Below are 12093 nucleotides of genomic sequence, written 5' to 3'. Positions count from 1 at the left end.
TAGACGGAGCATTCCTTATCTGGTTCCAGATCGAACAGACCAGTTTAATTTATTTTTGGGCTTGCCATCTGCTAGCTGCTCTACAGGCACAGCCTCCTTTAATTGTCTTAACCTTTATAGTGCGGGTATTCTTATCTTGGAGAGAGCTGAGGTCTTTCGGCTGCTAAGGGATAGAGCAGAGATCCAAGCTCAGCGCTGTTAACAGTAATTCTCTCGCTCGCTGTGCATTGGTCCTGGAGGACAATGGTCCCTGGGGTCACCCCACAGCCTGGTGCCAGTCGACTAGGACCCATCCGGCAGGTTAGCTAGTGAGACTTTGATCCATTGCCATCACTCCTGTTGACGATGGGCCCCGGGGAGCTTGGGGCAGGTGAAATTGCAGTGTTTCCCTTTACACATCCGTTGCCCAAACAGGGTCGGTAAAGAGGTGGGTTAAACTCAAATGTGCTGGCAATGAGCTCGCATACCTCCCTCATCTTGGACTGATACAGATCTCCAGATAGAGTAGCTAGAAAGAGTCTGTTTTTTCATTTTGAAAGGAGACGCCCATGGCAATGAGGCGTGTGTCCAGCCCAGACTGTCCAGCCGGCCTCACCCTCGCCAGCTCCACTCTGCTCCCTGGTGGCCCCGGCTTCTGTTTGAGGACTGAGAGAAACTTACTCATAGCCTGGTTTCTGCCTTGGTGACTCAGCTCTGCCTTCTGAGGAATGTGGCCCTGCCCACCTTGTCGGCCTCCAGTGCCAGCAGCTCCCAGCTGAATTTGGTCCTATTTCCCTGTCTGCTCCGGTACAAATCAGAACCTAGCAGTCGAGTTCAGAGCCAGTGCAGGTGTCCTGGCGGCCTCCTCTGGTTTCACCTGCTGTCACACTGATACCCTTACACTGGGAGACACTTATTAGGAGGCCACAAGTCTCTCAGATTGGGGGAAAGCCCAGAGGCTCCCTCTCAAGCAACCTTCTGTCTCACCTCACTCATTAGAAGTGATGGACATGGAGAAAATGGACAGAAGGAACTAGAAAGGCCCTCATGGCATCTCTCATTTCACAGTTGAATCATGACCACAAGGTCACAGTGCTCTTTAGTGCAGAACCAAGTCTGTGGTACGTGCAGCAGGTTCTTTCCTCTGGGACAAAAGGTAAAGTGGTTCTTCTAAAATAAGAGCATCTTGGGCGCCTGGGTGGCTTGGCTGGTTGGGCGACTCCTTCAGCTCAGGTCGTGATCCTGGAGTCCTGGGATCGAGTCCCGCATCAGGCTCCCTGCTCAGCAAGGAGTCTGCTTCTCCCTCTGACCTTCTCTCCTCTCATGCTCTCTCTCTGTCTCTCTGTCAAATAAATAAATAAAATCTTAAAAAAATAAAATAAGAAAAAAAAATAAAAAAATAAAATAAGAGCATAGAGCCTTGGGGTACTCTGTCTGGAGACACTTATGTCTAGAACTTCTTAAAAATTGGAGGTTATTATTGGGAAACCACTGTGGGAAGCCAAGATGTGCAGAGGATGGGACAAGAGACATAATTCACAAATAACTTGTTTCTGGATCCTTGAAATGGACAAGGCACAGCTTGGAGCATCTTCAGAAATTCTTTGGCTAAATTAACCCAGGTCCAAATGAACTTAAGATACTGAAGTCGGTCACAACCGTTGGTTAGAACACCAACATCCATCCTGAGCACATTTTTGATGGGTGCCCTATATGTATAGTTATTTTAAAATTAGATATATATAAAGTCATAAACAGAAACTTGGAAAGCATAAAAAAAGACAATTATTTTTTCCAAATGTTATTTAATAGAGCCTCTTGGGTCCAGGAAATATTACAAGCTTCGGTGCAAGCGAAGTGATCACTTTGATTCTCTTGCCACCAAAGTCCACAGTTGATTCAGGTTTCCTTAGTTTTTACTGATGTCCTTTTTCTGTCTCATGATACTATGTCCTGTTTAGGTGTGTGTGTGTGTGTGTGTGTGTCTTTTTAAGCTCCTCTCGACTATGGCAGTATTGCAGACTTCCCTTATCTTTGACAATTTTGACCATTTTGAGGAGTGCTGGTCAGGTATTTTGTAGGATACCCCTCCACTGGGGGTTTGTCTGATGTTTCTCTCATGGTAAGACCCTAGGGTTCTGTGTTATGGGGGAGGAACACCGAAGTGCCATGCTCATCACACCATGTCAAGGGTACATACCGTCCCCATGACTTATGACTTACTACATTGCTCATCCGGCTGGGGCAGGCTCTGTCAGTATCTCTTCTGAGAAGATACTCTCACCAACCCCCATTCCCTTGTTGGAAGGACGTCACTACGTGCCACCCACAGTTAAGGAGGGGAGAGTTATGCTCCTCCATATTTATTTTTAAATTGTGTTTTAACACTTAGAAGTAGAGCAATTACAAGTCTGGCTCAAGGTCTATTTGTTGCATCATTTAATAGCTATCAAAGCTGAAAGAGTTCTTTTCTTCTTTAAAGATTTTATTTATTTTTGAGAGAGAGCCTGAGCAGAGGGGCAGAGGGAGAAGAAAAAGCAGACTCGCTGCTGAGCAGGGAGCCTGGTGGGAGGCTCTATCCCAGGACCCAGAGATCAGGACCTAGGACCTGAGCTGAAGGCAGACACCTGACCCATGGAGCCACCCAGACAGCCCAAGAGTTCTTAATCAGATGTGATGGTTTTATGGGTATATAAGTTGGATATATGCACAAGCATGAACACTTTCAATGGGTGAAGTTGATTGTCAATTAACCTCAATAAAGCTGTTTAAAAAAGCAAAAAGCCAAGAGAGACACCTCATACAGTCTGGAATGAGAAGTGCACCCTTTGACTCTGCCTCTTATAGCACCGTTGATCTGTCAATTCTGTTTCCGAGTTTAGGTACACAAATAGGTCTTTAAGGGGAGACATCACTGTCCACAACAAAATAACCTAGTGATGGAAATTTCTCTAGATTTTTTTGTTCTCAAATTTCTCCATAGCATGAGCTTCTTTAGAAAAAGCAAATCAGGGAGTGCCTGGCTGGCTCAGTCAAAGGGCATGTGATGCTTGGTCTCAGGGTCATGGGTTCGAGAGCTTACTTAAAAAAAAAAAAAAAGAAAGAAAAAAATTGGAACAGGTGTTTTTAGCTTTAGAAACTTACCAACAAACTGCAACATCTTTAAGTTCAACAACTTTTTAAGTACTTTGTTGCAAGACGAATCTCTGCGTGGGACAAAATGTTTTCTTGGTCACTTCTAATCCTATTTTAAAATATTGCAAAGATGCTTCCATATTTTAAATGTTTCTGATTTTATCAAAATAACTACATTGAAGACATTTCATAACATACTGTGCATTTAAGGTTTTCACGTGGGCTAGCTCCAGAACTTTATCTGGATATATTTCTTTATTCTAACCAAAGAAGCCAATCCAATAGCATTATATTTTCTGAGATTTTTCATAATCCATTTTTCCCATAAAACACAGATAAAATGTAAGAGGCAATTATAATGCTACATGTGGGAATTCTGAAGTCCAAACTGGCTGGTTCTTCTCGTAATTTGGCCACCTACTAGCTAGGGGACTTTGAGAAAGTTATCTAACTGCTCTGTGCCTTGGTTTCCCCATCGGAAAAAATGGGTATAGTGATGGTGCTTACCACACTGGGTTAGGAGTGAGTGACCACAGGAAAAGCTCTGAAACATGGACCAGTGCCCAGGGCAGAGCAAGTGCTCAGTGAATGTTAGGTATTATTAAAGTATAAAAGCTATTTTTTTTTCTTTTTTTAGAGAGAGGGATTGAGGGGATGGGGAGAGGGAGAGAGAGAATCTTAAGCAGACTCCACATCCAGCTAGGAGCCCAATGCAGGGCTCAGCCTCACAGCCCTGAGATCATGACCTAAGTAAAAATCAAGAGTTGGACGCTTAACCCACTGAGCCACCCAGGTTCTCCGAGAGCTATCTTTCTAAATTTATTTTTTTCTCTATACCCAACATAGGGCTTAAACTCACAGCCCTGAGATCAAGAGTAGCGTGCTCTTCTCTTTGAGGTAGACAGGCTCCCCAGGTATTATTATGTTATTGAAACCTAAAACACACCTTGAAAATATATCTTCTCCGGGACATAGGGCCCACTCAAGAGACAGTACTTGTGTACTTCATGATTAAAACAACTGGCAAAGGATGTCTGGGTGGCTCAGTCATTTAGCATCTGCCTTCAGCTCCATCACAGTCCCAGGGTCCTGGGATCAAGTCCTGCTTCAGGTTCCTTGCTCAGCAGGGAGCCTGCTTCTCCCTCTGTCCCCTCTCCCCCTGCTTGTGTGTGCGCTCTCTCTCTCTGGCAAATAAATAAAATCTTTTAAAAAAATAAAATAAAACAACTGGTAAACACTATGTCATAAACTGGGTTGTGATAGAAACATCTGTACTTCCATCCAAAGCTTCCATACACTAACATTGTTTTTTTGCTCGTTTCTTCAAGTCTGTGAATCTTCCAACAGCATTTACTGATAGAAGAATGAATTATAGTGTTGCCTGCTGTTTTCTTTGTATTATTTCAGCCATTTTGAAAAAGTGATTCTGTAGTGTCTTTGCTGTAATTAAGAACCTCAGGCTGTACATTTATCATTCCTTAATGAAATTTTGTAAATTACTAAATTGAGTATTGCATGACTTTAAGCACTAAAAAGAATGCAGTGGCTTGTATTCATGTAGTGGATATTGACTGATTGATTGATTGCAGGGTCTGAGCCCATGACCCTGAGATCAGGACCTGAGCTGAGAGGGGTGCCTGGGTGGCTCAGTGCGTTAAAGCCTCTGCCAGGGTCCGGGGCTCTCTGCTCGGCGGAGAGCCTGCTTCCGCTTCTCTCTCTCTCTCTCTGCCTGCCTCTCTGCCTACTTGTAATCTCTGTCTGTCAAATAAATAAATAAAATCTAAAAAAAAAAAAAAAAAAAAAAAAAAGAGCTGAGGTCAAGAGTTAGCATCCAACGAACTACGCCACCCAGGACATTTAATTTTTAAGTCTCATTAATCACATTGGCCTCACAATATTTGTTAACACCTCAAGGCCCAACACACTTAGAGTGAGGAGTATCTTTATTAGTAGATGTAAATCCATGATCTCGATGATTTAGAACCTTTCAACCAACTTCTTAATTGATGATAACTGTTGTAACCATCAGGCCATTGTGGCCATTGAAGAGTTTGTCTTGGGAGTAGAAATGTCAAATGTCAAACGTGGACATTTTCTTGTTCTGTACCTGAAGTACTGGTATTTTACTTAATTGCAGTGAAGATAATATTTTGCAAGAATCTCTAAAGCCACATGCACATATGCTTACATTAGTTGATTAAAACTCAAGTTCCTTTAAGTAGACCCATGAGCACCAAACTCAGAATGTAAGCACATGAGTCAGGGTACTTTGATTTTTCGAAAAAGCCCATGGAGGCCCCATGCAGCGGTGTGGGTCAGGGAGTAGTAGGCTGGGGCATAGCTCCACACACCAGATGGAAGAAGGGGTGAACTTGGATGTGTGCGTGATAAGGATAGGGCAGGGGAAGTCAGACAGAAGAAAGTGCTCAATGGTGCTGTCTAGACAGAAGTAGTAGCCTGGGGTGAATAAAATGCCTTTCAGAAAGGCTTGGAGGGCACATTCCAGACGACCAGCTCAGAACACCTGCAACTGCCTAGTTCATAGACGGCAGGGCATCTTTTGAGCAGCCCTCCTTTATTTGGAGGATTTCAAGTCCTGCCTGCCCAAGACAGGAAACAGAACTCGACTTTTCAGCTGGTTTGTAGGTAGGACCCAGATCTAACTCGGGACTGCCAATGAGATGCACTCACAGGAGACTTATTCAAGAAGGAACAAAGAAAGGACACACGTCACTCTCTGGCTCAAGTAACAGCAGAGGCAGGCAGCTCTGGGGAACGAGAGGGTGTGGGGGGGTACTGGCCTGCAGGATGAGTCTCACTGGGACAGAGCTGTAACGCTATCTCCCCGGACCCAGTGGGAGTTGGGGGGCTTCCTTGTGTGGTGACTGGCCTAGTTCCTGGCTGTCTTTCCTCTTGCCTCTCTGGCCCTCCCAGAAATTCTATGAACTCACTAAGATCTTTTAATAATTGCCTCTTTTTATTTTCTCTCAAATTAGTTAGGGTATAATGTTGTTCGTAAATTGGCAAGTTGACAAAAACTCCATTAAAAACAAAGTCACTGAACTCTAATGAGAAAATTGTACTTGTGACCTTCATTGAACAATGAAGATCGGGCAAAAGAAAAAAAGTGACATGGGAACGAGGACTCAGTGTGGGGGAAAAATACAGACACAAGAATAAGTTCTGTTGATACCTAGTGGTCCTAAATTTGCACTGGAAATATCCAGATGAATTTGTTGAGCATTTTATCTCTTTATTTATTTATTTTTTTAAAAAGATTATTTATTTATTTATTTATTTGACAGACAGAGATCACAAGTAGGCAGAGAGGCAGGCAGTGAGAGAGGAGGAAGCAGGCTCCCCACCAAGCAGAGAGCCTGATGTGGGGCTCGATCCCAGGACCCTAGGATCATGACCTGAGCCGACGGCAGAGGCTTTAACCCACTGAGCCACCCAGGCACCCCTTATCTCTTTTTTTAAATTTAATTAGATTTTTTGGGTATTTTATCTCTTTAAAAAACTCCCAGCTTTGTCCATCACCAAAAGCCCCAGAAGCAGTGACCAACTTAGTAGTCATAAATATTCCTTGCGCCCCGGTGATTGTCTTGAAATACCATTTCTCACTAAAAAGGACAGTAGGATGTCTTGAAGAAATGGCCGATTGCCTGTCTGCGCAGGGAATGAGTATAAAAGAAGAACCTGGAACTCTTACCAGAAAGCAAATAAATGATCAAAGATGAGTAGAATTGAGTCAGAAGTCCCAGCCAATTAGAGAGGCTCCCACTCGGGGCACCTGGGTGGCTCAGATGGTTAAGTGTCTGACTCTCAGTCTCAGCTAAGTCTTGATCTCAGGGTCGTGAGTTCCGGCCCCATGGTGGGCTCGTGCTGGGCAAGGAGATGACTTAAAAAAAAAAAAAAGAGGCTCCTGCTCCTCAAAGAGAGGACAATGTGAACATCACTAACCATAAAAATGACAATGAACCAAAACATAATACATATATTTAAGCATCCAAGAATTCACAATAACACAAAAACAAGCCAACAAACACCAATTGTTCCTTTTAGAAGATGTTAGGGAATTAACTATTTTGAAAACTGCCAAATAAAGGGAAAGATTCGGGCCTTTATCCTTCCTTTCCAATGCAAATGTTACCCACCTCCCCCCACCGCTTTGATGGGAAATTTCGCCCTACAGCGGTACTTCAGTCAGTAAATAAACAAGACATGATAACCTGAAATGTTACTCTCCACGTTTCCTGAATTTAGAATCTAAGCATGAAGCTGGAAATATGACAACCGGCCAGATGGAAACATACCACCATGTATGAAGCAATCTTCCCTTCAAAAAAGAAAAAAAATCATACTTGAGAAAGCGGTGCCTGGGTGGCTCAGTCGTTAGAGTATGTGACTCTTTGTCTCAGGGTCATGAGTTCAAGTTCCACACCAGGCCTAGAGCTTGCCTAAAATAAATAAATAAAAAATAAATAAAACTTGCTGTTCTGCTAGGAAAGGAGTGTCTCACATTGCTTCCTGGCTTCCTAGAACATCACCACTTATCTTTTTTTTTTTTTTTAAGATTTTATTTATTTATTTGATACAGAGAGAGACATCATACGTAGGCAGAGAGGCAGGCAGAGAGAGAGGGGGAAGCAGGCTCCCTGCTGAGCAGAGAGCCCGAAGCGGGGCTCGATCCCAGGACCCTGGGATCATGACCTGAGTCGAAGGCAGAGGCTTAACCCACTGAGCCACCCAGGTGCCCCATCACCACTTATCTGATGAGCCCATAAACGCCCTGACACAGGAAGCATTGGGTGCTATCATTTGAATGCAAATTGCATGCAATGCCTTTAATGCCGCTCCATATTAAGAGGAAGAAATGCAGGCTGAGACCCTTCTCTACAATCACTGTTGTCAGGTTGACTTCCTGAGAGCGTGCTGTATGTGACAGAGCGACGAATGTAACCCTATGTTATTACAGTAAACCCATTAGGTCTAATTCTCATAAAATCATGATATATGAGGTAAATACTCTTATTCTTTTTTTTTTAATTTTTAAAAGATTTTATTTATTTATTTGACAGACAGAGATCCAAGTAGGCAGAAAGGCAGGCAGAGAGAGAGGAGGAAGCAGGCTCCCCACTGAGCAGAGAACCCGATGCGGGTCTCGATCCCAGGACCCTGAGATCATGACCTGAGCTGAAGGCAGAGGCATTAACCCACTGAGCCACCCAGGCACCCCAATACTCTTATTCTTAAACTGTACACAAAGAAACCCAAGAACAGAAGCTGGAGCAAGGGCTCGATACCCTGACATTCCCATCAGCTTCATGGAAGGTCTTTGCGCATTCCGTCCTGCAACGACATTTAAAGAGCTCTTCCCGGGACCGGGACAACCAAATGGCCCCTAAAGCAAGCTCTGGTGTTGGTGTACAGATTTCTGGGAGAACTGAGGAAGAAGAGATTAATACGCCTGGAGAAAGTTTCACAGAGTGATAATTCAGATGAATTTGGATTTCTGTAGGAGAAGGAGAAAAAGTGGGGTGTGGTGAAGTGGTCGTGCGGGGAGAAGGCAGAATCACACATTGGCTACTAAAAACTCATATTTAAAAAGTGCGTTTCCACCTTCCACAGGGAATGGCTAGAGCCACAGCAGCACAAAACCCAAGGTGGCAGTAGGTGCCAATCAACCCCGTTGTTCCAGAAGATGTGGCTACATTCATGGATGGTGGCTCCGTAGCTGGTTCACCCTGCTCTACCCTGTTTATGCGAAACCTCCCCCATGCCCCACACTCCTTGTCTGCAAACTTCTCCTGGCAGGGGTGGGATTGGCCTGCAGGCCTGGCACAATCTGCTTCAGTGGCGCTTCCCCCCCTGTGCTTGCCATCTTGGACCGGAACAGGGCTCTGTGATTTTAAACTGGGGCTGGGCTGGGTCTACCGGATGTGGCCCCACTGTCTCCCACAGTATCACCAGCTGAAACCTGTTTTCTGGCCTGTGGTCAGGTCCACACTTGTACAAGCTCTAAGTGGCTCTGGCCCCAAGGACAGTGGGGTAATTGGAAAGGTGGCGGCGGGGGGTGGGGGGTGTCCCAGGGGCATGGAACTGACTTCCCCAGCAGACAGGGTCCTGGGGTCAGTATGAGAAAGACTGACCCATGACATGGCTGGCCGCTTTGGAGTGGGAATGTCTGGGGCGAACTGGGAGATGATGGAGTCTGTGTGAGTTGGTGACCGATGAATGACCCTGGTCTCCAACTGAGTTTGAGTCTGGATTTACCCCTTCAGAGTGTGAGAACCTGGCTACATCCTCTGGGTGTCTCACGGTCGTGAGTTGCCTGCTCTTGGCTTTCTTTCCTTATAATTTGGGAATAAAAACACTTATCTCACTTAGTATAATTTTATGAGGATTGGTTTAATGTAAATGGACATGACAGTGACCACAGAGAAGGGTGTCGGTCTGCATGGCCTCCTCGTAATCTGGAATCAGAGTCAATGCCTTGCATGTGTATTGTGTTCAGTGGTACCTTCCCCATGGGCCTTCTGTGGGCAAGGCACTTCTTAGCTCCAGGAGCTAAGAGATGAGTTTAGCTCCATGCACACTGTCTCACTTCTCTTGCCTCGGATCTGGCTTGCTGTCAATCACCCACACTAACTGAAGCCTGTTGCATCATTAGTAACCCCAGCGCCTACAAAAAACCGTTGGTGACCATGTCCTGATATGCAGGAAATTATTCTTGATATCTTCTAGGTAGCTTTGGAATGTGTTCTACGGACAGTGGCAGACTTATTTCCCATTTATTAAGTTGCCCCGAGCAATAGTGCTGGTGCAATCTGAGCTCAGAGACTCAAAGGTGAGTAAGACACTGACAAAAATGCCAAGGAAAGGTGATGCATTCCATGAAAAAGGTCCAAGGAGACCCAGTCCTGGTTTAGAGGGAAGGAAAGCCTCACGGAGGAGGTAATATATTAGGGTGGGCTAGGCTCGTCGCAATATCGAACAACCCTCAACTACCAGGGGCCTACTGTCCCCAAAGCTAGCTTCCCATTCAGTCTCCGCAGCCAAAGCCCGTCAATCAGCAAGAGGCTCTGCTCACTGCAGCCATTTCGGATCACCGGGTGAGTGAAGGTCTTACCTGAACTCGTACTTCACTGGGGAAGAGGGCATGGCACTGTGTATTCCCTCTTTACGCTACTACCTGGAAGTGGTGTTTACCTCCTCATTTAACAATTCCTTGTCCACAGCTGGCCATATGACCACACCTGACTTCAAAGGAGAGGGAGTGCAATCCTAGCCCGTGCCCAAGGCAGAAAACTAAAAACACCCTGTGAACAATGACAACACACTCATAACTACTGTGAGCGACTCTGCCCCCATGTGCAGAGACGGGTGTGAAGGAGAAGGGCTTTTCTGTGCACGAGGAGCATTAGGAGAGGAGCACATGTGGGGAGGTCTGCTTGCAGAGACCGGGTCCAAACAGGAATGCTCGGCAACGAGGTTGCAAAGGAAGATGGGTGACACTGTGCGAGCCATGCTAAGGAGGATGGATTTGATCCAAAAGACAGGGAAGGTTTTACAAAAGCTGCGTCTTAGGAAGGGTAATGGCGCTGTATGCAGAAGGGATCAGAGGGGAGCAAACTGGAGACAGGAGATCCCTTTGCTTCTTACACAAATCCAGGAAAAGGGTGATGAGGTCTTTTATTCAAGCGGTCTTTTTTTTTTTTTTTTTTTTTAAGATTTATTTATTTATTTGACACGGAGAGATTACAAGTAGGCAGAGAGGCAGGCAGAGAGAGAGGAGGAAGCAGGCTCCCTGCTGAGCAGAGAGCCCGATGCGGGACTCGATCCCAGGACCCTGAGATCATGACCTGAGCCGAAGGCAGCAGCTTAACCCACTGAGCCACCCAGGCGCCCCTCAAGCGGTCTTTGAAGGAGGGAGGAAAGAAAGGGCTATCCCTATCAGGTCTTGGAGAGAAAGACTTGGCCAGATTTGGAACAAATTAGATACAAGGTGTAAAAAGATAGCGAGTCCAAGATAATTCCAAGATTTTGAGTCTAGAAGACTTCTATTACAGCCCGAGGAAAGCGTGGAAGATGGTCAAGCCTGGGAAGGAAGTTTGCGGCTTGTGGATTGCAAAGCACAGATTTTTATTTTGTTTATTGTTTCCCAGCACCTACAACACTGCTGAGCATATACCATGTGCTCAGTTATATTTGTTGCCTGTGTAATACCGGTAGAACACAAATGGAGAAGTTTCTGAGCTATTTTTAATGCAGAAAGGCAGTCCTTCATGACGTCAATATTAGAAAGGCAGATTTACCTACCTGAAGCCATTAGAGGAGATGAGATGTCAAGAAAGTATAGGAAGGAAGGCTCAAGAGACAACTTTGGGAACCTTGACCTTTAGGGGCCAGAAAGTAGGACCAGAATCCAGGGAAGGTGAGCCTTTGAGGATGGGATCCATCAGTATGGGATGTAGGGAGTAGGTGAAGGATGCTGGTGAAAGACCCTTCCCCCAGTTGTTAACTAATTAACTGCTCTTTTGCCTTTCTGTAATCAGGATATTGTTAAGGTTGGACCACTCAGAGGTTGTCTTATTGGTTTCATCCCTTAGTCATATATATCCTAGAGGCCACCTCTGTTGAGGTGCGATTGCAAACAGATGCTTTAGCTAAGCATAGAACAGCCCTCATAAAAGGAGCCTCAAAGCTCACTATGGGACAGTCCCTGACTGTAATGATGTCACATCAGGTCCAGATTTGTCTTAGTAGCCAAATTGTCAAAGCCTAAGAATTAACACCGGGAGCCGGTAAGATTACATTTGGTGAGCAACTGGAGTCTCTGGTCCCCCAGCCAGGGAAAGCTGGACACACATCCCAGTAAGGACCTCCCAGCAGAGGGGAAGAGGCAGCAACGGCCATGGCCACGGCACCGGGAAGGAGGGTCGTGGCTGGAGGGGGAGGCTGGGTCAAGGAGCAGTT

The sequence above is a fragment of the Mustela nigripes genome, chromosome 1, assembly GCF_022355385.1.
Source record: "Mustela nigripes isolate SB6536 chromosome 1, MUSNIG.SB6536, whole genome shotgun sequence".
Classification (NCBI taxonomy): domain Eukaryota; kingdom Metazoa; phylum Chordata; class Mammalia; order Carnivora; family Mustelidae; genus Mustela; species Mustela nigripes.
The sequence above is the reverse complement of the archived record's forward strand: the minus strand, read 5'-3'. Positions refer to the sequence as shown.